Source organism: Egretta garzetta, unplaced genomic scaffold, assembly GCF_000687185.1.
Source record: "Egretta garzetta isolate BGI_Z169 unplaced genomic scaffold, ASM68718v1 scaffold17, whole genome shotgun sequence".
Lineage (NCBI taxonomy): Eukaryota > Metazoa > Chordata > Aves > Pelecaniformes > Ardeidae > Egretta > Egretta garzetta.
The window spans coordinates 136,659-161,373 of record NW_009260136.1 but is presented as its reverse complement, the minus strand read 5'-3'; the positions used below and the strand labels follow the sequence as shown (position 1 = coordinate 161,373).

Below are 24,715 nucleotides of genomic sequence, written 5' to 3'. Positions count from 1 at the left end.
GGGGCTCCCGCAGCCCCTCTCCCTGGGCTCTGCCCCGTCTCGCAGCCTCTCCGGGCCCCGTGGTGAGGGCTGACGCCAGCAAGGCTATTTGTCTGGAGCAGCGGGTGGTTTTCCCATGAAATCTGAGCAGATCAAAACTCGGAGAAAAAAACCAGTGGGCTCCCACCCGTAGAAATTGGCCTCCCAGCCACTGAGGGGGTTTTGTCCCTTGCTGAGCACATCCGGATGATCCATGTGTCCCCCCGTCCTCCCCCGCCCCGTGCCATCCTCCATGCTGTGCAGGGTGTGAGCCAGTCTCCCTGCCTGTTCCCAGCTCTGCCATCCTCATCGGAGGCACAGAGGCTTGGGATCAGACTGTTGATTTTCCTGGCTGCTGCTTTTCATAGTGTTCAACTCCAGCTGCAAGGCCCAAATCTGCCTTCCCTCCCTCTGCTCCGTGGTGTTTCTCCCTGCTGGCCTCCTAGCGCCATTTTCCTTGCCTGAGGAGCCCAGGGTTTTGACTGTAGTGTGAGAGCCAAGGGGACTGCGAGCTGGTTTCCAGCTGGGCTTTCAAGGGTCCCACGTCTGTCCCACCCCACGCCACCTTGTTTCTCATCCCCTTTGGTTGGGAACCCTGCAGACAGGGTCCTGCATGTCACCAGTACCCACTTGGGGTCCCTTCTGTGTCACTGTACACAATTGTACAGTTTGCTTTGCAGTTTCTGTTGCAAAATCAAGAGCAATCTTAGTCTAGCACCTGGGGAGGATACTGCCTCCGAGGGAAAGGTATTTATAGCACTGCTGCTTTTGGCGTGTCTGGAGCTGTGGTTGAGCCCTGCTGCCAGGCTGCAAGTAATGTCCAATTTACAGCTGATAAGCACGAAAAGCAGCGTGCACTTAGCTGATTACCACCGTAATTGCCGATTGCCTTGGCAGCCTTCTGGGAAGGCTCTTTCTGGATGGGGAGTGCGTGCTTTGCGTGGGCTTTGGTTTGGAGCCACGGGGCCCTGTGAACCTGCTGCGGCGTTCACATACCCTGCCAGCGGTGGGATGTGCAGGCCTGCCCGTGAGGGCTGTCCGCCACCTTTCCTGCTGGCACGCTCCTCTCTCCAGTTGCTGGAGTTTCTGTACTGCTCCAAGCATGTACTCTCCTCCTTGTTTCTCCTTCCTGCTCAGCAGGACCACGTCCTACAGCGCTGGGAGCAACATGGTGCTATCCGGCTCACAGACACCGTAAAACATCTCAGGCACCAACAATGTGGCCGAAATGTACAGTTTGATACCTAGGTTTTACAGACTAGTGGTAAGTTTTGTGGGGGGCGGGGCAGCGTCTTTGCCTGTGGATGCTATTTGGAGAGAGGGCTGGGGAAGGACCTGTGGAGTGTGGGGTATCCATGGCTCACGTGGGTCCTTTCTGTGATCCTCCTTTGCCACGTATGTGTTCCAGAAGCGCTAGGTGCCTGAACTGCCGGTCCCTGTTCCTCCATTTCCATTGCTCAGCAAAGCTGTGCTCTTTCTGGCAATGACACTGCAGCGTGCCAGATGTGTGCTGGCTTCTGCTGGAACATGTGGTTGAAATGCTAGCGGAGGAAATATTTGCTGAGTCAACTTTTCTTTAAAGCTAAAAAACCCCCAAAGGTCTGTTTTGTTCTGGAAGTGCCTCCATGTCCTGCGTTGAGCCGTATGTTTCTGTATGACAGTGCTTTCCTTGTGCTCGCTAGCAAGCCTGTTCCTAAAGAAGAAAATCTCTGAAAACAGGAATGATCAGATAGGATCCGAGAATTTCTCTTGGGTTTAAAGGTTTGAAAATAAATTTCCGATAGTACAACTTGGGTGACTTTCACTCTTTGAGCTGAAGCTGCCATCTGTTTTCCAGTGGCTCTGAGTCTTCTGCAGCCAGACCGAGTACTATGATAGTTGATCTGAGAGAGCAGCCCTTCAGCAGCCGAAAAGCTGTGCTGCTCAGCACGTTTCTGGGCTGTTTTGGGGCAAAGTGGTGACAAGCCAATACCATTCTTTTCTTATAAAGCGTGTGATCCCTTGGGACTTGGCTGTGCTTAGGCAGTGCTCCGGCCAGGCTGTAACCCTAGTGTGGCAGGAGCTTCAAAAGCATGGTGACTCCATAGTCATGGCCGTAGGCACTTCTTTTTCTGCACAGTGGGTCGTGGACCACTGAGAGCTGGCACCAACCAGAGGGTTGCCGTGTTCTGCATCCTTTAAAGATTTCCTCTGATCTCTTAATTGATCTGGAATGAGACCATCTTCTAAAGGCAGATGGGCAGATTTTTAAACTGCAGCAAGCACCTGTATTTAGTTGCATGCTGGGTGATGAATGCTCTTGCTGGTGGGAACACGTTTCCTCCCAGTCTGCTGAAGCCCTCTTGCTCAGGAGAGGTGGGTGGATGGCACCACGTGTCTGCGTGTTGCTCAGACAGATAGGTCTCACCTTGTTTGGCCAAAGGCTACTCCACGTTGCATCCAAGCATAGGCATACATGTCCTGGAAGGGCAGGCTGCGCTTTCTCCAAAGGCCACGGAGCCCTTGGGGAATGGAGAGAAGATGGTAGGAAAGGAGTAGGAAGAGAAGAGCCTGGCTTTGGGGCAGCAGGCAAGAACACAAGGACCAGTCTGGCTGTAAGCGATAAGGCACTTAAAAAAGATCTGAAGGCTGTGAGGCCTGGTTACAGGTATTTACTAGGGGAACTTTGCACTAATATTTTTCTTCCCTTCATTGCAATTCATCTGCTATTTGAGCTGCAAAGATCAAAGCTGTCTTCCAAGCAAGCACACGTGGACTTAAGTAAATAGCTGGACCTACACCTCTCTCCAGTGAATAAACACTTTTTTTCTTTCCTCTCTGAACATTTTCAAGCGTAGCTCTCAGGCCTGGAATGCAAAATATTTCACATTAGCAGTGGGTGTTTCCCTTGCTTTCGATATTTGGGAACTTGGAACAAATGCTTATTTAGCAGCAGACAGACTTGGGTACAAGCGTGCTCTTTGTGAAGGCAGTTGCTTCTGCGGTGTTTGCAGGGAAATTCCCCTGAGATCGGAGGGCATGCGATTCTTTGTCCAGACCCCAAGGAAACAGGTCTCGTTCTCCTAACATGAGTGGCAGTCTCATGGGCTGGGACAGGCAGCTCTTTGGAGGCCTGGAGGGCAGCAAGGCTGACAAGATGCTTGGCAGATGCACAAGAACCTTCTTCTTTATGAGGATTTAAGCTGCGCGGGCTGTTAACATTGGGTTTGGGGGAGTTTGCAAAAGCTGTGAACAAGCACAGTGGGTTTTGCTGTGCAAGTGAGAGGGGCAGCTGTACCAATTCACCTACCCAGGCCCCTGGGTGAACGTCTTTGGCATGGTGATACCTTCTGGAGAAGGCTGGTCATGCCTGAGGTAGGAGAAGGGCAAGTGTAGTGTCTTTTACCTTTATAAGAAATCAATTGTTTCTTGTGGGAGAGGAGAAAGGGAGATGAAGAAATGATGATTTGACGATTGGTAATATATTGGTTCTTGGGCAGCAGCGTGAATTTCAGCATGGCAGAGGTGCTGTGCTGGGTGGCCTGTTTCCATGTTCTGCTCCTTGCCTGGGGGATGTTGGGAGGTGGCGTCCAAGAGCTGCTTGTAAATGCCTTTAGTTTGTTAGAAAAGCAGACGTTATATCACATGGCAGGATTAAAGGGCTGTGCTGTGAACGAAGCATACCTTCTGTGCCGGTTTGCCTGGAAGAAGCAATCCCACTGCTGGGCATAGAAGGATTTGTTCTCTGAGAGACCTGATGGGGAGCAGATAGGGATGCTGCAGTTTTTCAGGCTTTTCGTGTAGCTGCCTGCTAGAGCAGGGGCTGTTCCCTGGGCTTTGTTGTGGTTGGGAAGCTCTGCATGCGGTTCACGTCTTGTTCCTCATGTCCTTGTGAACTTTCAGCAGCCCAGACACATTGTGCATCTCTTGCCTTTTAGGGAGGTTATTCAGAGGGAGCGCAAATAAGGTGGGGGACCTTCGGGTCTTTTAGAAGCTGTTTGTTCACTTCCTAACGCCAAAGCTATTGAACCACAGTATAAGAAAGCAAACACACGGCTTTTTGATTCTGGAGGATGTGGCGTGGGCAGGGTCCTGCACTTCCCCCTCCTCCCTCCCACCTGACCCTGTCAGGATCTGCTGTGCTGGTTGTGTTGATGAGCTGTCAGCTCTCCATGTGTCTCTCCTCTTCCTTGCCTGTTGCTGGGGGATCTGATGCAGGGGCTGCTTTCCTGCATTGCTCTTGGGTGCTACATGAGGGAGCAGTGTCCCATCACCTCTCAAGTCACACAGTGCCAGCAAATCCACCTTACATTGTAGTGGGAACTGTTGCTATTGCTGTTTGGTTTAGACTGAACAGCTGGTGTCCCTAAACAAAAAAGGGCCAGACTGAAGGATCATCATGAGGAAGACCATCTCCTTTTTTACTCTTTTTGTGCCTTCTGAACATACCAGCGTGCGGGCAGTGGGAAGGAAGAGGGGCTTGCAAGGCATATCTTTATGTGGATGTAGGTTGGTTTGGGAACTAGGCCAGAGTGCAACAGAAGCTTTGCAGGATGCTCACGAGTGTCTGTGGTGTCAAGGAGTGGAGCACTGAAGGAATAGTTGTCTGGGGTTTCTTTTGGATATTCTCCTCCATGGGAGATGGACGCAGGGTGGTTGTAGTGAAGCTCCTGTGGGCTCTTGAGGTTGGAGGCACATTCAGCATGTTAAGCAGCTGCAGCTCTCCAGGTTCGGGCTGTGTGTCTGGGGGTCTGGGTGCTGCTAGAATTCAGGTTGAATAGAGTCCTGTCTGGAGGTTTGTCCACGTTTCCTCTTGCCTCTGCAAGCTTTAGGCACATTGCAGCACAGTGAGGATGAACCCGTGCCACCCCATCAAGGCAGGGACTCCATTTTGGGTCATTCCTTTGTTCTGGGGAAATACTTGGCAGGAAGTGCTGTTCTCTTGTGTTTACCTGTGTCTCCTTTTAATCTGTGTAGCCCCTGCTGTGTAGCTGCAGAAGATCTTCAAGCCAAACACAAGTGGTCTTTGTTTCAAAGCATCAATTTGTGTTGGCAGCCAGGTCTGCAGCGCATGTGCTTTTCATTGACTGCTGCTCCAGCTCTGTTCCTCGCTCTCGCCAGCTTTTTTTTAAATTTAATAGAAAAATGTTTTTCCTGAGCTTAAAAGGCTGAGCCGTACAGTACTAGTCTTAATTTAAGCCTTGCCTTTTTCAGGGAAGCAATCTCTGTGCACAGAACAGACTGCTTTCCTCTCCTCTGAGAGGTAAGTAATACGTGCTGTCTGATCAGCAAAGAGAGAGGCGAGGGGGACTTCAGAGTGGTTTGCAAGCTTCTGAAAGCCTGGTCTGTGTGCCTGGGATAAGGAGTTTTGGTGTGCCAGCCCAGCTCAGGCCATTCCAGAGCCTGCTTGTCTTAGAGCACTTTGGGAAGGTTGATGGGTAGGTGCTTTTGTTGATAGTCTTTGCAGACTGTGCTGCCCAGGGCTGCTCCTTTGATTTGGTCAGCTTTCAAAAATCCATCCTTTATTCTCCAATTTCAACCATCTGAAGTTGTTCTGCAAAGACTTCTCTTGAAACCGCATTTTAATCCTTAAAAATTTTAGGTGACATCCAGGCGAGGCCCATGTCACTACTTAAAACATTCCTCTTGATAGTGAACAGATGGTTGCTGAGGTGTCCAGGTGCCCCAGAGAGCAGAAAGGAAAACTAGCCAGATACAGCCACAGGAGAATTCAGCCTGGGACTTGCCAGGGTGGAACATCGCAGTGATGTGAGTACTCATGAACTCCTTGTCCCCTTGCACAGCGGGTGCACACAAACTGTGTGTCTGGAGAGGAGGCATGGCTGTTTTTAACCGATGATTCCTCATGTGAGGTGAAGCTTGCCAGTGAGATACCAATGGCCTGTCTTCTCTGTGTCAAATTAAGCTCTCATTTGAATGGAGCAGGCAGAAAGTTTGGCATTTGTGGACTGGGGTGTGCACAGGGCCTCTGAGTGTGTGTGAATTGAATCCACCACCGTCAGATGGTCTGGACCTCAGTGAGGTTGGGATGTCTTAGATTGGCGTTCGTATTGTGCAGGATGATGAATGGGGAAAACTGATATGAGCAGATTCCTGTCTGGGAAGTGGGGTGACACATTTGATTTGAGGTGCGTGAACCCTCCTGCTCTGGAAAGGGAGGTGTTTCAGGCTGGGAGAAAGTGGTGACACACACAGGGTTGCTGCCTGTACTGGGAGCTAGTGCAGGAAGGGGCTGGGGTTTAACTGAGTGATTATTAGAAGTCTGCTTGTATTTCAGTCCCTAGATGACTTCTGTCCTGGAGAGGACAGGAGTGTCCATGAGCGCTTTGCACTCAGACCTCAGTGCTAATGACAGATAGTTGCTTTCAGGGTAGCTCTAAGGCTTTGTAACTTTCCCTCTCCTGTGATGCTCTTGAGAGATGAGGTCTGTCCCAGCCTCAGGATTTTACATCTGGGTGCAGCTTGGGCCACCCTGAAAAGCAGCAAGACAGCGCCCTACTGCTGTCAATATGGGCACACCAGCAAGTTGGCTCTGTCCTCCATCACCCCAAGCCAGAGGGCTCTGTCCCCAGAGCCATGGCACAGGGAGGCCAAGCCTCATCCTGGCTGCAGAGGGGAGGCTTACGTGCCTCTGGGCAGCTCTGTGTGGGGTTGTCCTTGCTGTCAAACGTGATGCTGGCACAAGATAGGCACGGTATTGCTTAAGACCAACTGTAAATGCTCTTCTCATTACGGTTGCTCGTTGGCCTCTTTAGGAGCACAAAGAAAGCCTTTGATTCCAAAACATAGAGTGACTCTGCAAATGGTCAAAGGCAGGACAAGCTGCAGCTTGCAAGTGCCTTTATTGCTCTCCACGCAGCGCGCTTTGGTGCATGTCCTGGCTCTGCTGGGGAGGCCCATCACTTGCGTGGCACAGAGCTGCTCCATGGTGCTGGCACTGTTGAAGTTGGTGGCGGTGCCTGTGTCAGTGGGAAGCTTTCATGGGAGGAAGGCTTTCCCAGCAAAGGCAGGATCAGAGAAGATAAAACCAGACAGTCTTGTAGGTTGCCACACAGGGCAGTGCATCCAGCTCTCCCAAACCATCCATGGGTTTGTGCTGCTGAGGACAAGTCGTTCAGTTGTCTCTGCAGCTGCCCTGCCAACACTGAAAGTCTCTTCCGGCAGTTGAGGAATTACGCAAATTGTCTTGCACCAAAGAAAACAGAGCTTCCTGTGAGTTACTTGTCGTTATTCTTTGTCCCTATCCCTCCATACTGCCTTCTGTGAACACTGGGAGCCATCTGAGTGCACCTGGCCGGTGCCATGGGAGCAGCTGGTTCCTGGGCTGAGCCTCCTTCTGTGGCAGTGAGATGGCTGGATGCCAGCCGATGGTCTTGAAATCACCCTTTCCTCCAGCCAGGTTTGAACGGGTGTTTATCCGCCATATTCCAAACAAAAGCTGAGCTACGAAGGCAATGTGTGTGATTTTTCTCTGCTGAGTTAGCTCCTGATGGCTCTCCCTGCACGTTGTGTGTGCTTGCAGCCTTCAGATGCGTAAGTGGAGGAGGTGCTTGCTGGGGCCTCACCTGGCACAGCAGCATTGACCCTTCTGTCCAGGTCCTGCCTCTGTCTTGCTGCCTTGTTGCTCTGGCCCAGGTGTACCTGTCCCTTTTCCAGTTGTGCCTCCTGTCTCCCCTCTTCCTGGTTCCTATTCTGTATCCAGACCCCTCCATGGCATGGCACACATCCTCTTCTTGGACTTTCCTGTTGCTCAGCTTCTCTCTGATGCCTGGCTGTGAGCACTGCTGTTTTGCCAGGTGTGGCTGTGGCTTCCTCATCCCATCTTGAGATTGCTCTTGTCACCTTGAGCCAGGCCTCCAGTTCATGACAGGTGGTAAGAAATCAGAGCAGAGCTGGAGCAGGACTGCTGAGATGTTCAGGTGGTTCTTGGAAATCAGGCGCTTTTTTGGTAAGAATTCTTTCACTCAGCTAAGGAAGAGTCTCAAAACCACGTGGCCTGAAACAGAAACCATTCATCTGAATGGTTGATCTTTTGGCAAGAAAATAAGCACCCAGGAAACAAGAGTGTCATGCTGGGCATCCTTCAGTGTCACGCTGTGTTCCTGTGGCCTTGCTGGGATTTGGCCCTGCCTCTCACTGGTTGGAGATGCTCTCCTGTGTGGCTGCCATGAAGACAAAGACATGCCATGGGTTTGATGGACCAATCCATTTTACTTGGATTGCTGAGCAGCCACAGTGAAAAGCCAGGCACCTGCAGATATCTCGGCACAACTTACACTCCAGGACCTGATTGTTGGGTGTCTGTTGCCCCTGTTTGTGTGCTTCCTTGGCATTTGGTCGATTAGGATGTCCTGGTGCTTTTCCACTGGTGGGTTAGTGACTGTCCAATAAGGACTGTTTGTTCTTGAGATACATTAGGAATCAGCTGTCCTGCTGCTATTGAGAAAAGCACTTGTTTTTCAAGGAGATTTGGTTAGTATGAATTTCTGTCTCTGTGAGTCTGTTATACCTGAACTTTTCTTTAATTTGTCACTGGGGCTTTGTATGAGATCTGTGGCAAGCTTTCTGCCTAGGTATCAATTTGTAAAAGTATTCCAGAAAGTGCCCTGCTTGCATATTCTTCCCACTCAGTGACTTTTCTCCATTTATAGCTGAGAGGTAATGTAGCAATGTCTCAATAGAGAAGCTGCCTTTTAATTAATATTGCATGAGCAGAGGAAATATTAGCTCCTCTGTCTACTTTCCTATTTTTGTGGCTTTTAATATAGATTCATAAATGGCTCTAATGAAAATAAACAAGGAACTGTTCCTTTTTGTGCCCTCTTTGCTTTCAGAGGTGATACTACAGGTCCAGCCTCCCTGGTGATGTTTACCCCAGGAGGCAGGTCCTGGGCCATAGCTGGACAGCCGTGCTGCCCTGCACAACCATAAATAGTGATTGTGAAATGGGGCTGGTCTTCAGCTTTCCAGCAATGAAAAAAGAAGGAGCTGGATGAAATCTGCAGACCTGTAGGGCATAGTTGGCGACAGATACGGGGTGTTGTGGATGATGCTTTGTAGCCAGGAGGAAGGCAGTGCTACATAGACTGAAGGTGGATGTGCAATGCACATCAGGCAGTATTAACTGGCGTCCCTGAAATGCTCGTGAGAGGTGACACAAAAATGATGCAAACCTAGAGAGAATCCCTGGGCAACCAGTCCTTCCTCTGCAAGCTTCAGATGCAGGCAGAGGTCAAAACCTGTGCAGAGGCCATATAAATAAGAGGGGCACCAGTGGAGCTAGTGGAGTGAGGCCTATTTCATGTGTCTCCTCAATGCCTTTTGGCAGCTCCACTTATCTCTGACACTGCTGGATGCATGGGACAATTTTTAGCTTGCAGCACCATGGTGGCTGCTAGGAAAAGCTGGTGTGTGTTGTCGGGAGTGCCATTCCTGGGAACTGCTTCCCTTCCTATGGGAGGGGAGCAAACAGTTCAGACCTTCAGTAAACCAGGTAGTGAAGCAGGATGCTCCAGAGACTCTCTCGCCTTGAGCTGGACCATGGCGCAGCCTTGTTCTGTGGGGAGTATGGCTGCGGGATTGCCCCGGATGTAGAGCTGCGTGTGGCATCCCCCAGCCTCTGTGCCACCCCTTCGCTCCTGGGAAGGCAGAGTGACTGGATGCATGCTTGCGGGTGAGCCATTCAGAGGGTGCTGCATGCAGGGGTGCACCACTGAATCCCTGCAGCAGTTGCCGCAGCATGGATGTCATTTTCAAAACTATGGCACTAGATGAACCGTTTCTCCCATGAGCTGTAAGCTGTCTGGAGAGCTTGGCCAGCTGGATCTTCCTGGCTTCATGGCAAATCCATCTGAGGCTCTACAGGCAGTTAAGTAAGGAAAACTTAGCTGTAAATATACTGCCATGACCCGGAGAGAGAGTTAAAATATTTATCCCAGAGCATGTCTTGAGAGATAAATAAGGTCTCTGTCTGCTTCCTTGCATGCAAGGCTCAGGAGGCAGCTGTCCCTTTGTCCCCAGCTCTCAGAATCCTCCTTGGGGCGGGAAGGTTGCTTTTGGGTGGGCTTAAAGTCCCTGTTGATAATGTAAACGTGTAGCTGTCAGCAAAATGGAGAAAGGGGATGCCAAGGGTCCTTGCACTGGTGTCAATGTGAGTTCTGTTCTGCACCCTCTCTCCCCCCGTTGCCCCCGCCCCCAGGCTGCTGCTGTCCCAGCTCTCAGCATGTTTGTGGAGCTTGTTGCTGAGCCATGTCTGCCTTCGGGTCTGCCAGGTAAAGTTGTAACCCTCCCACCTGGCCCCCTCAGAAAGCAGGATCTGCAAGACGTCCTGACCAAGCACATACGAGAGCCAACGCCGGTTTGGGTGGTACTGCGGAGGTTTTCTTCCTTCCAGTGGGTTTGGTGGCAGCATGCAGAGAATCAGCTCACTCAAGCCAGCTTCAGTGCCAAATCTGCTTCATTCTCCAACAAACAGTGCTGGGAGAGCAAGGAAGGCTTGCTGGCAGGAGCGTGCTGTGCCCAGCGCAGGCTTGGCTCAGGTGCTGACCCGGCGGCCTCGCTGCATAGAGAGGAGCTGGCTCTGAGCAGCAGCCCTGTCTTCTCTGGTGGTGTACTGATGAAGCAGCTGGCTTTGCTCGGAGGTCTCGCGTGCGCGCTTCTCTTCGCACTGCTTCCCTTGCCCTGGCCTCCTCCCCCCCCTCCCCCCACCTCCCTCTTTTGTCTCTGCAGCCTGAGTTTCCATTCTCTGGGCTGGCCGGGGCTCCTGTTCGCTGAAGGGAAGTGCAGGGCAGCTTTATAGAGCTTGTTCTGTTTTTTCCCATCATCTCCTGGAACGGTGTTTCAGCTGGAACAGGAAGAACGTGAAGCCCTGGCCAGGAGCCCCCTCTGCACGCATGGCAATGTTGTGGAGGAATCCCTCTTGGCTGGGCTTGGGATGGCAGGAGCAACACAGCCTTCGGCCCTCAGCCTGAGTGAAAGGGCAGGAGGATGCAGCGGCGAGCACTTGTGTCATACTTGGAGGCACTGGCCTCAGCTACCTTGAGATGAGTTCTCAGCCACATGGACTTGGTGGGTTAAGCAATGCAGCCTCATTGCCCCAGGGTCTCGCCTCCAGACCTGGGGCAAGGACCACTGAGCCCCGAACCAGCTCTGTCACAGCTCTTCCCTGCTGGCAGGACCTACCTGGCTGTTCAACACTGCCTGGGCTCTCCTCTACCACCAGAGGGGTTTGGCTTGGTAAAGACCTTTGCATTCTCATATGCCCCTTGCTTAAATTGTGGGGGAAGTATCATCTTTCGAAGCTACTGCACAGGGAATGTATGGCTCATCCTGCCTCCATTTGGTGCCTGTCCGCTGTGTTTCCTTCCGTGGGAAAAATGTGCAATACCTTTGCTGTGTTGGCCAGGGAGCTTGGCCTCCAGAGCAGCCGTGTCTCCAACCTGCCACGTGCTGCCAGTAGCACACATCAGCTATAAATCAGTGTTTCTGTGGAAGCCAGGGAATTGCTGAAGGGCTCTGAGCAAACCTGAGAGAGTCGGTTGGCAGGACCAGTGGGTGCAGCAAGCCTGTCGCTGGTGCTGAGTCACCCTTGAAGCATTTGGGTTTCTCGCTGGCAATGTCTGCTCGGGAGCCTTTGGATGACACACCATTAAAGATGGTTTAATTGAGTTAGTAGGATTCCTACCTCCTGCACTGGGCTGCAGCCATCCTGTCTCACTTGTTCCTCTGTCTCTGTTTATCTGCCACCAAGACATTGTCCTGGCCTTCATGGGGGTCCCATGGCCACCACTGCCTGCGCTGCTCAGCAAGCAGGCATGGGCCCATCTGCCTGACCAAAGCAAGCTTTCTTCTCTGTCAACCAGAGGCCACGTGGTGCAGACAGCTGCCAGCATGTGCCTGTGCCCCAAGTGTTTGGGCAGGAGCAGCTGTGGTCTGGCTTCTAACTCTGCCCTGTCCCCCTCCCAGCTATACCACCCCGACACTGCACTCCTGACTCAGGCTGGTTCTCTGGGGTATGTGGGCTTCTCTTAGGGGCCTGGGACCACCTGGTTGCCTCAGTGGCCCAACAGAATGGCATCCTTTCCCTGGGGCCAGGCATGTCCCCCAGAGATGCCTGTGCCTCCTCTTGCAGCGGATGCCAGGAGCACAGCCCTGTTGCAGAGCATGGCTCAGTGGTGTCAGCCTGCTCCCAGGACAGACAGGGGCCTGCGGCAGGGCCGAGGGCAGTTGGTCTGGTTCAGCAGCCCCAGCTGTTGTGAGGAGGGAAGGAGCTTGGCTGCCACTGGGACTTCCCTGGCTTGCTCCAGCTTTTCCCAGTTTGAGCAAGGTGCTGAGATGGTGGGAGAGACTGTGGGGCAAAGGCACAGCTAGCAGTTCAGCCCAGGCACGTCCTCTGTACTCTAAAGACCACTAGCGAATCCCTCAGCCTTGGAGACAAGCTGTGCAGCGTGGTGGCTGTCCTACCAGTCCCAGTAAGCCTGCAGTGGGGTATTGGTTGGCAGCAGTCCTGCTCTGCTTGGGAGTGATGAGGAACCTCCTATAATTTCCCCATCGCTCTGTAGCTGCAGAGTAGCACCCTCGTTGCTGTTCTTGCTCATTGCTGGAGCAGCAGCTAGCTCGTGCGGTGGGAAATACCCTGGACCTTACTCCCCACCACCACCCTCTCCCTTACTACAGAGACTATCATATGATGTTGCTTTGGTGTGGTTCTTCTCTTATCCTGCTGCCTGGCTTCGAGCATACAGGGAAGCAGGGCCTCTGCTTGCTGCTGGTGCAAGTATGAAGGCTGTGGAGCTGTGGAGGACAGAGGCTGCAGAGCTCCTATGGCAGAGCTATGAAGCTTGAAGGAAGCAAGCCTGAGGGGTGTGTGGCTGGGGAGGCGGCTGGGATTCACGGAGTCTGTGCTGAGAAAGTAGGATGGGCAGCGTGAGGAACAGAGAGGGGGAAGCCCCTTGACCTGGGTGGGTGAGTGAGGTCGGTGCCAGGGTAGCCTGGCTATCCTGGCACATACTGGCAGCCATTGAGTGTCTGCAGCTGGGTACCTGGGCTCACTGTCCTTGTGCTCAGCCTTTTTCTCAGTTATACTGGTTTTTGCTCCTGCGGCACATGTGCGAGCAGTTCCTGCCTGCTTTGGGACGGGGGCTGCGTGCAATGGAGGCTGCAGGCACCTCCCCGCTGTGTGTCTGGGGCCAGCTGCACCCCGGCACATTGCTGCAAGTACTGCCTCAGTGTTTGCTCCAGCAATTGATTTACGGTGTTCAAACCTCAATGGCTTTGTTCTGGTTTCTTGCGATAATTGCTAAGAAATTGGGCTTAGCCATTCCCAAGTATGGGATCCTGGGCCTGGAAGGGCAGGGAGGGTTGCTAACCATAGGGGAGAAAATCCCCCACAGCTTGTAGCCTTTCTGAACAGTTCTGGGGATGCCAATGGGAATTATGCTAAGTGGTTGCAGCTTTTCGGTTTTTAATTCTAAAGCTTGGTTTGAAGTTGGTTTCTCAAGGGTTGCTCGGAGCCTGTGTTTAAAAACACCCCTCCATGCAGAGGGCAGTGGAGAAAGGTGCTGTGGGCCACCAGGGGCAAGCTCAGACTGCAGTCCCATTGCAGAGCAATTGTCACTCATTGGTAGGCCAGCAGCCAAGATGTTTCCAAACAAGGGCTTGTGTCTGCCATTACGTCATAGGGTTCCTGGTGGGGTCCGTGAGGGTGGTCAGGGTCTGGGCAGATGTAATCTTGCATTGGCACACAGGGATGGAGGTGAGGAAGGAGTGGACCAGCTCTGCAGTTTCCATTTGGGAACCAAGTGAAACAGCCAAGTACTGTGGGATAAGCAGATGCCCACAGCTGTTACAGGATAGGGATGCCTCTGTGCCTACTTTCACCCTTCTCCTCTGGATCAGTAAATCCACTTGAAAGATTGCATATCTGGGTGCCTTGCAACTGAAACTTTGATCATGGGTGCAAATGGCTGTGCTACAGGCTGATTCATCGTGGCCCTCCGTGGAGTACGCAGAGAAGAACTAGATGCGTGGCCTATGTGGTAACTGGCGTGGTGGTCGTGTGCAGGCATCGCGTCTCCTGCAACTCCGGACTAAACCACCATGAAAAGGAGAGGCTCAGTGGGCATCTGAGTGGACCCATGCTCTCAGAACAGGGCTGTTGGATCCAGGTGTGTGATACAAGTTGTAGGGGCAAATAGATGGTGTTTTCCTCAAGTCCCTCATCATCTTGATCCACCTCAGTATGACTGTGCTGTGTTTACCCCAGACCTGGAGCACCCAGGTGCTGGTGCAGTTCCTCCTGGCTCATGAAGCCAAAGCCGCTCTAGCTGAGCATTTCTTGGAAATGCTGTTTTGTACCCATCCAGCTGTGCTGGGGACTCAGATAGAAGTTATTTTTTTCCCTGGGTGCAGAGTGAATTTTTGTTTTTACTTTAACTGCAGTGGGAAACAACATAGTTTTAAAGGGCTTGTATGATGGGTGCCCAAAGACTCTCCAGATGTTGGGCTTGATCAGACCAAGCTTGCTGTGTTCAGAGCTCCTTGCCTGCATCAAACCATTTCCATCTGGCCTGGTGAGAGAGAGTGGTTTACTGCAACTCTACCCGTCTGAGAGGCTTTCTCAACTGGAACCTCTTGCACAGAGGAACATGCTGGCTGGAAATCATTTGAAGATGCAAATCTCTCTGGGTGTTTGACTTGGCTGCTGTTTCCACAGTATCTGCTAAGCAGTGGAGTAAGCTGCGTGTGGAGCAGGCATGCTCCGAGCAGCTGCTTTATGTGGCTATAGGGACCGACCCACAAGGCAGGGGGGTTGCTTGTGTTATTAAGCACTCATGATTTTTCCTGCCTGCTTCTACAACTTCAGCTGGTGCAAATGAGCCTGCTGGCTCTGTGTTTGTGACCAGGAGGGGAGGAAAAGCTGACCCATGTGTTGTTCCCAGTCCTGGCATGCCAAAAATCTGCTTTTATAGGAGTATGTTCATAATGAACTGTGCCAGGAAACACATGGCTTGCTCGAGCCATGAATGGGAGGTCTGTATGGGGCCCTGTGCTCACCGAGAGCCTCGCGAGGACAAAGAGCAGATGCTGGCGTGCATTACTTGTTCTGTGGCAGTCTGCATCCTCTGGGCTGCGTCAGATGGGGAGCAGGAGGTGGGATCAAGGTGCTTAATGCGTGGTTGGTCCAGTGACAGCAGAGAGGGCAGGATGAGAGGCCAGGCGATTGGTTTTACTGCATACTGCTCTTTGTAGCTCCCCTGGCCTGGGGAGGGCTGGCTTGCTTCTCCGCAGTCTGTTTGCAGCAGAGGCTGGGTTGGAAGGAGCTTGGCTGCTGCAGGCAAGCAAAGAAGTGCTGCTGACAGCCTGGCATGACGACTGTGGGTGGGGAAGAAGGAGAAAAGGAGGGATGCGTGGAATCCATTGGGGCCCAGATGTCTCAGGGACAATGGGGCCGTGCATGCTGTGCCTGGCTGCAGCAGGAAGGAAAGGCTGTCAGGTGAGAGTGGCAGACCTGAACGTTAGCAGCGCTTCAGCGTCTGCAATGTTGCTCCCTTGTGGGCGCTACTGCCAAGCCTGCATGGACTAAGCTGCTGGTGAGGAGTGCACACCCAGCACATGAGGAGTTTAACCTACCTGCACTGAGTAGAGCCTTGTTCTCACAGGGGGCTCCGTGCTTCCTTTGGACCAGCAAGCTCAGGATTGCCCAGCCTTTGGAAGCAAGCTGGGGCTTGAACCCTGAGTCTGCTGCTGTTTGATCCCAGAGTGGCTAAAAGCAAAGCCCCAGCATTGGAGCCATTCCCAAGGACTTGGCAACAGAAGGAATTGCTGCCTGCAGACAATGATGTTTAATAAATTGCTCCTAAAGACAAGACCTGTTTTGTAGTGCTTTCTGGGAATGTGTAATTGAAACCTGTGAGAGCCCAGGACCCCAAACCCTAAGACAATCCCCACTGTGCCTTTTGCGGCCTTGGGATGGAGCACAGGTCATGGCCTTTTCTGAAAATATGCCTATGGTTGCCTTTGACGCCAGACTTCTGCTGTGGCCCAATATCTTTCCCAGAGAAAGTGGCAATAAATCAGTCCTGTGTTTGGGGCTGTCCATGTCCGTCCCACATTGAGCTCCTTTGGACCATGGGACCTGAGTGTGAGCTGCTCGGTCCCTTCTGCTGAGGTTTGAGCCCTTCTGCTGACCCCTTCCTTCAAAGGCTGCCTTTCTTGTAGCCCTTAGGGCTTGCAGGGAGCCAGGTGGTCTTTGTAGCTGTGGCCTGGGTCGTTGGTTTTGCTTGGGGTTAGCAGCAGTTAAGCATGCTGCTGAGGAATGCGATGGCAGCTTCAAAGCTGCCTGTGTCTTCCTTGCCTCATTACAGGTCTACAGAGCTGGGAGCAAATGCTGCAGAGTGATTTGAGTCCAGAGTGCGTTGGCTCATCCAAACGTTCCTTTTGCCTTAGTGATTCCCCATCAAAGAGGAATAGCCTGTGTTGCTGCTGGGTTGATTGCAGAAGCTTTGTTACCTCACTGATCTGAGCAATGGCAGTGGCAGAAGCATGAAGGTCATAGTGTAGATATGGTGGGGTGTTGATACCTCAGCAATGGATTTCCAGGTGGCAAAAAGCTATCGCTGCCACCTTGCTTTGCTGAGGTTTGTTAACTAGCTGACACATCCAGAGTTGGTTGCTTGGTAGACTATAGGAGTATGTTCATAATGAACTGTGCCAGGAAACACATGGCTTGCTCGAGCCATGAATGGGAGGTCTGTATGGGGCCCTGTGCTCACCGAGAGCCTCGCGAGGACAAAGAGCAGATGCTGGCGTGCATTACTTGTTCTGTGGCAGTCTGCATCCTCTGGGCTGCGTCAGATGGGGAGCAGGAGGTGGGATCAAGGTGCTTAATGCGTGGTTGGTCCAGTGACAGCAGAGAGGGCAGGATGAGAGGCCAGGCGATTGGTTTTACTGCATACTGCTCTTTGTAGCTCCCCTGGCCTGGGGAGGGCTGGCTTGCTTCTCCGCAGTCTGTTTGCAGCAGAGGCTGGGTTGGAAGGAGCTTGGCTGCTGCAGGCAAGCAAAGAAGTGCTGCTGACAGCCTGGCATGACGACTGTGGGTGGGGAAGAAGGAGAAAAGGAGGGATGCGTGGAATCCATTGGGGCCCAGATGTCTCAGGGACAATGGGGCCGTGCATGCTGTGCCTGGCTGCAGCAGGAAGGAAAGGCTGTCAGGTGAGAGTGGCAGACCTGAACGTTAGCAGCGCTTCAGCGTCTGCAATGTTGCTCCCTTGTGGGCGCTACTGCCAAGCCTGCATGGACTAAGCTGCTGGTGAGGAGTGCACACCCAGCACATGAGGAGTTTAACCTACCTGCACTGAGTAGAGCCTTGTTCTCACAGGGGGCTCCGTGCTTCCTTTGGACCAGCAAGCTCAGGATTGCCCAGCCTTTGGAAGCAAGCTGGGGCTTGAACCCTGAGTCCGCGGGTGTTTTGTCCCCGACCAAGGACTTGGCAACAGAAGGAATTGCTGCCTGCAGACAATGATGTTTAATAAATTGCTCCTAAAGACAAGACCTGTTTTGTAGTGCTTTCTGGGAATGTGTAATTGAAACCTGTGAGAGCCCAGGACCCCAAACCCTAAGACAATCCCCACTGTGCCTTTTGCGGCCTTGGGATGGAGCACAGGTCATGGCCTTTTCTGAAAATATGCCTATGGTTGCCTTTGACGCCAGACTTCTGCTGTGGCCCAATATCTTTCCCAGAGAAAGTGGCAATAAATCAGTCCTGTGTTTGGGGCTGTCCATGTCCGTCCCACATTGAGCTCCTTTGGACCATGGGACCTGAGTGTGAGCTGCTCGGTCCCTTCTGCTGAGGTTTGAGCCCTTTTTTTTTTTAGGGCTGCCTTTCTTGTAGCCCTTAGGGCTTGCAGGGAGCCAGGTGGTCTTTGTAGCTGTGGCCTGGGTCGTTGGTTTTGCTTGGGGTTAGCAGCAGTTAAGCATGCTGCTGAGGAATGCGATGGCAGCTTCAAAGCTGCCTGTGTCTTCCTTGCCTCATTACAGGTCTACAGAGCTGGGAGCAAATGCTGCAGAGTGATTTGAGTCCAGAGTGCGTTGGCTCATCCAAACGTTCCTTTTGCCTTAGTGATTCCCCATCAAAGAGGAATAGCCTGTGTTGCTGCTGGGTTGATTGCAGAAGCTTTGTTACCTCACTGATCTGAGCAATGGCAGTGGCAGAAGCATGAAGGTCATAGTGTAGATATGGTGGGGTGTTGATACCTCAGCAATGGATTTCCAGGTGGCAAAAAGCTATCGCTGCCACCTTGCTTTGCTGAGGTTTGTTAACTAGCTGACACATCCAGAGTTGGTTGCTTGGTAGACAGTGATGAAAGTGTCTCTCGATCCTGCTGTTTCAGTCTGAGGCTGAAGGGCTGCAGCCTGGGGATGGACTTGGGCTACTCCCGCTGCTTGCTTCAAGTTGGTGTCAGGGGCTAGGGCATCTCTACCCAGGTCACCCTCTCTCCCAGCTGTATACCCAGCCTCTCCACAGGAAAGTGCACTGTGTGGTTGCTGCAGGGTACCCAGGGCCTTCCCAGGTGAGCTGCTGTGCTCCTTGCCCTTTGGGTGTTGCAAAGGACCATGCGTGTTTGGGGAGCCAGGGAGAGCAGGCTCCCCGCCTTTGTCCTGCAGCAGTGTCTTCCTAGGGCACACGGCATCTTTGCTAACTATTGAAGAAAACAGTCAGGGAACAAATGTTTAGCAGTGTGTTACCAAACTCTCTGTCTAGTTAGGTGCTGAGCTGGCAGTGTAAATACATCCAGCTCCCACCTCAGGGCTGAGACTGGCAAGCTAGTTGTGCATCCCCGGGAAGTGCTGTCTCCACAGTGCAGCTGGGACAGCTGTGAGCTCCCCTGCTCTGGCATGGGAACATTTGAGGTCCTCTCTGCTTTGTGAGGCCAGAACAGATGCTGGCCAGCTGTGTCCTCTGCCAGAACAACTCCTTGGGGGAGCTGGCTATGCCAGCTGTCCCCCTCCACAGCTGGGGCAGATCTGAGGCCTCCTGCTGGCAGGGGAGAAGAGGAGGAGGATGGTTCCCCTTTGGGGAGGAAGGATGCAGTTCGGGTGCTCTGGGCTTTGCTGTGCTGGGCACTGCAGATGAGTTGCAGCTCCTCTAATCTGCTGTTCCAGATGCAGAGCATTAAAGGAGCTGGCTCGCATATCTGGCTGAACTGAGCCAGGGTGAACTTTGCTGAAGTGCCTCTGGAAGCAAGTCTGCAGAATAACATTCCTGGGGCCTGGCTGGAGAGTGGGGCTGGGCTACAAGCTGCAGAAACCCCACAGTGCTGGGCTTGCTTTCCAAACCAGGAAACCTTAAACTTGCACAAAGCCCTCTCCCGAATCCCATTCCCATGCTTTTAATGCCTTGTTTGGTTGCAGGCAGCTTTGGGATTACTCATTTCCTTGCATCAGCTGTGGTATCTCAAGAGATTGGTAACCTAGGCTCTTTTGGGTACAGAGTGAAATGGATCCTTCCTTTTCCTTCTCTGTCCTCTGTTCAGAGCTCTTTTAGCTTGGTGAGGAGGTGCCCAGGAGCTGAGCACTGGCATGCCTGGGGATGGGCAGTTCAGGGTTGAGGGAAACGTGGATCTCCCATGGTGCTGGGGACATAGAGTACTGCAGCGTGCTTCTGGCACCGCAGCCATGGCAAACGCCTGCCGAGGCTAGTTGTTGCCTGCTGAGATGTGTGCCAGCTTGCTTTCCTCCACAACTGCCGCTCAGCGCAAGTGCCCCGGGCAGGTAGGGGGCTGCCATGCTGTGGCATGTGCCATTGCCCAGCCAACTTGCCTGCTGCTTCCCCAGCATGGCTTTAAGTGAGTGAGACGGCTGCAGAGACAGAAAGGGTTGGGGGCTGTGCAGCCGCTGAAGGCCTTGTGGTTGAGGCTGCATTCCCAAGCGATGTCGTTAGGCAAGGAGACAATGATTTTTGGATTGCTTCAAGATGTAGGCGACTCGGCCTGCAAGGCAGGGCAGGATATGTTCTGCCTGATCTCCCCAGCTTCTGCTCTGCAGCACCCAGATGGGGTTGGGCTACTGGAGCCGGGCAAGCACTGGTGTGGGACTGGCACTGACACGTTAAGCAACAGATGGAAAACCCAGATGTGGTCAAGGCCTGGCTTGTAATGCTGCCCCGTGCCCTTGCAGCCTGAAAGATGAGCATAAAAGTTTGGGTTTGCTGCCATGGCAGGGACTCACCAGGCAGCATCCGTGGTGCTCTCAGGCCTCTTGGTATGGTGCAGAAGGTGGGCTGGGTGCTTCCACTGGCCAGGCTGCACCAGAGCCACAGACTTTCTCATTGGCTCTAGGCCTAAATATAGCCTTAGAGATGGCTGATCCCTCAGGGGCGAGTCCTGCCACACCATGTGTGTTCTGGCTGTGTCTCCATGATTACAAAGCCCAGCACCCCACAATGGTCTGCAGTCCATGAGGTTTGCTGCCCGTTGCCCAGCGCTCGCCACTGCACAGCGCAGGAGGACAGTGTGCAGCCTCAGAGGTGAGCACTGAGACTCACGGCTGGGCAGCTTGCTGCCACCTCCTTCCCCAGGAGCCCTGCAATGTGTCTGTGCCCAGGACGTACCAAACCTGGTGCTGCCCACGTGGGAACAAGGATGTGGGATCCCTGAAAACGTCGGTCTCCATTTTCCAGTGCTAGCCCCCAGCTCTGCCATGGCGCTCTCAGATCCGTATTACACTTTTGGTGCATTTTCTTACAGCTCTGGCTGATGAAAACAGCAATACTGATGTGTCTCAATTTCTAGCTCTGGAGAGTGGCCCCAAACCAAAGCCATTCCTAGGCTGCACTGCAGTCTGCTGCCAAATCGCTGCAGTAATGCTGTGGCAGCATTCGAGGGGGTTGGCTACCATAGGGCTAGGTCTCCTTTGCTGGAGGTGTGGAGAGCCCTTTGCTCCCTGGCGAGCTCATAGGATTGAAAAATCTCTCTGCAGAGCTTCAGGCAGCAGTGACTAACTTCATGGGGTTACTCACAAAGTCTGTCCTAGATGAGGCTTTGCTGGTTTTATTTGTCACCCTGAAATGCTCTGCACATACTCAGCCCACTGTGGCCTTCGGAGGCGGCCGTAACAGCCAAGTCACAGTGATACCCCAAACCCAAAAAATTAATTGAGATACACTTGTTAGAAATTCAGTCTGGCAATGCAGGTGTTAGAGGTTTTTTTTTTTCCTGGGGAGCTGCTATTTGCCTCTTTAAATAGATGAAATTAATTTTGAGCAGGGGGATACCTCTGCATAAAGGATGCTGTACTCCTGTGTTATCTTTGCCGTAAGTATGCTTTCAGAGCTGGGATGTGATCTGAGCCTCCTCTTCTCTCCGTCCTTGTGTGTCCTGCTGGTCCCTGTTCCCTCCCTGCAAATGATTTGTTCTGTGGTGTGTGGGAATGATACCCTGGGGACCTGTAGGTACCAGCACGAGTTCCCTACGCAAGTCACTTAACCTTCATCTATTACCTCAACAGGAGGGTTTTGCATTTCAATTAAATATACTTTGCGTAAAACACCACTGGGTGTTTTCAGGTGTGCTGCATTTCAGATGTGTTTATCTAATCTAGCTGAAGCATACCTGAAAAGCTTTCTGTAGCCACAGTTGAAATGGTTTTAGGCCAGAAACATGTGTTGAGAGTTTCTTTTTCTCCCAGCCAGGGGTGGCTTATGTCTCATATGTATGCAGAGAGCAGGTGTTTGCGAGCACACACATTTGGGATTGCGGCTCGGTGTTGGCTTTGCGGGACTGTGACTAGCCCAGTTGTGTTACTAGGGGAGAGCTCAGCAGTGGTTTGGGATTGCTAAGCTGACTTCCAACAAACTTGGTGTTGCTGGGTGTTTTTTGGGGTGGCTCTTAAGGGAAGAGAAAGAGTCATTTTGCTTCTTTCAGCAGCTCCTAGCAATGCAGCCCAGCTTATGAAACCACAGCAGAAACATGCTGTTGTGAAGATGTCCAGTCAAACTGAGCAGGGATCGCCTTTGCTCTCCACCAGGTACTGCAAGAGCTCTCTCAACAGCCCCAGCAGTTCTGGCAGCCCCCAATGACTAAGCCATGCATGACCATGGCTCTGCCACACAGTGGTGCTGGGTGAGTGGAACAAGCAGAGGTATTTTGTTCTTCATTCAGTACAGGTGGTGATGTCTATTGGCTTTATACAGGTTTTACCCAAACTGGCATAATGGCATCCCACACAGATAGCCCTCTGCTTGGATAGCTTTCTTGACCCCCTGTCCCAAAAGCCCAGATGAGGTGTAGGGGACGCATGAACCCTGCTGCCTGCAGCCATTTCATGGACCAGGGCTGTATAACTTCTATGGGCAAGTACAGCACTACCCCCTAACACCAGGCCCTGGTGCTCTGGGTTTAGAGTACTGTGAAAAGCTGTGTCCAGCTCTGGGCTTCTGATGTCTTCCACCCCAAAACATCTGGACCACATCTAGCTGCTACCAGTCTTTCCTTGCAGCCCAAATCTGATATATGGTTGGAACAGTGATTTCCAGCATGTGCAGCCAGTCCATTTATGGCACCTTGGATGCTATTGTCAAAACAAAACACAAGTTTTTGGCTCTTACTGCACTTTAATACTTATCTATCCCAGTTGGCTTTGGCACTTGTGCTCATGAGACATTCATCACAGGGATCTCACTTGAGCTGAAATGGTTGTGACCATTTCCCCAGGATGGGAGATAAGGACATAAATAGTTTCTCCTGGAGCTGGACCCACTGTTTCCTGACACCTTGTAAAATCCCTGCTTCCCATGTGGAGCTTGTCCCTGTCCACAGAGCCATGTCCTCCTGTCTGGACATGGAGGATGCTGAGGCAGCAGGATGTGTGTGATGAGGGTGCTGAAGCTCTCAGCTGACCAGCACCGAGTGAAATGCAATTGCGCTGGCAGTGACGGGGCGAAAGCAGTTCTGCTGCTGTTTAGTACTATGTTGCTAATGCTGACAATTTAATGCTAGAAGCACACCTAATTTAAAATATGTCTTAATATCCTGATGGTGTACGCCTTCAGAGAGGTGCCTCATCGCTAACTCCAGCACTAACATGACTAGTAGACTGTGAAGGGTTTTGGGATGAGACACCAAGAGGAGAACTGATCCAGCTCCTTCGTGAGCTCTCCTAATGCACACTGCTGGCATGCACATGCTTTGTACCATACAGGTATGGTTTGACGGACGTATGCCTTGATGCCCTGAAGCATATCTGTGGAAAAGGACAGCCCCAGCTCCTGTAGGTTCAAACCTGAGTGGATTTGACTGTCCTGTTCCCCTTTGCTCCTGTCTGTCCCAGCAGCCTCTTTTGGCATGGGCTCATCTCCATGGAGCTGTTGCGTTACTGAACACGTAGCTGTGTTTGCATGGGGTTGGGTGGTTGCTACCCTGCTGAGTGCTCTTGGTGAGATAGATCTGATGTGTGTGGAACTAGATGAGTGTATCTATGTAAGAATACACATTCCCACACATTGTGTTGCCTTTGGGTATGTGTTCATTTTGTGGTGTTCATGAGACAACTGTCACAGACACATGGATAGTTCCTACCTTTTGGGGAGGTGCACGATGGCTGATGATGGAGACTTCACTGGACATGCTAATCCTTGGAGCATAGCATGCTGATGGGGCTTAGCTCAATACAAGACCCAGGAGATAGGACTTCAGGCACTGTCTGCAGCTTTGTCATTCAGGCCACAAGGGTCAGTCTGTGGCTACTCCTGGTGGCCTTAAATGCTGTGTGTGCAGCTGACAAGTGATGCCCACACAGGAGCTTTGGGACTTACCCTGGGAATGTTGCCTGCACACCAAGGTCAATGGCACAATTGGGTGCTGAAGGTAAAAGGCAAGGCTGCAATTGAGGTCATGTCCTAGACCCTGTAGTAGTGTTGTGGTGCACTGCTGTTCCTGTGACCTCCCAAATCCTTGCTGTCCCCTACCCAGTGCCTTCTTTGGGGTGGCTGAAAATGAGAATTGAGCCCACAGTCCCATCTTGCAAAGGCTGCAGGCAGGAAAGACCTCTGTCTTCTCTGCCCCAGTGTCTTTAGGAAGAGGCTTCTGCAGTTTTTACAATGGGAAGACTTTGTTGCTCTCTCTGTCTGGACTATGGGGAAAGGGTGTTAGCAGACACAGGCCGAGGTGCCCCTGCTCCTGGGTGACATTGTGCTTGGAGCCTCATCCTGGGGAGCAGCAATGCTGGATGAGTGGCTGTGTTTATGCCTTGCTGGCACTGTGAGTGGGAGAGCTTGGGCTAGCTGTGCTGGAAATGCATGGCTGGCACTGGGGTGCCCATGAGTGGCTGCAGGCGGGAGCAGGAGGGAGAGGCTTTGATTGGCACTTCCACTACGTGGTGTGCTCCAAAGGCTTTCGAGCACGGAAAGAGCTCTCGAGGCTTTCTGGAATGTCTAGATGCTCCCTTCAAAACATCCCCTTCAGAATAGGATCCCTTAGATCTGGGTGACTGAGCTACCCTGTCAAATTACGTCCCTTTACTAGGCTTTTATACAAACACCAGGCAGGAGGATGTGGCTGAGCCTCCAAAGAGGAACTGCCCTTCAGCTGGGCTTGGATTCTGTTCGTGTAACTCATCCAGGCAACCGCTTTCTGAAGCCGTTTTCCTTGCAGTGGTAGGAACGCACTGCTTTGACCACTTTCTTGTTCGCTTTCATGCTTCT

The 24,715-nt window shown here is 52.3% G+C and overlaps 1 protein-coding gene across 1 annotated transcript in view; it reads left to right on the top strand.

Annotated features, from left to right (window-relative positions):
• The first annotated feature begins 5,190 nt into the window (after positions 1-5,190).
• The window catches only part of PTK7 (protein tyrosine kinase 7 (inactive)), a 35,794-nt gene continuing 16,269 nt past the window's right edge, over positions 5,191-24,715 (top strand). Inside the window, exon 1 of the mRNA XM_009641611.2 lies at positions 5,191-5,260. The gene's annotated coding sequence lies outside the window, so the exon portion shown is untranslated. The remainder of the gene's footprint in view (positions 5,261-24,715) is intronic.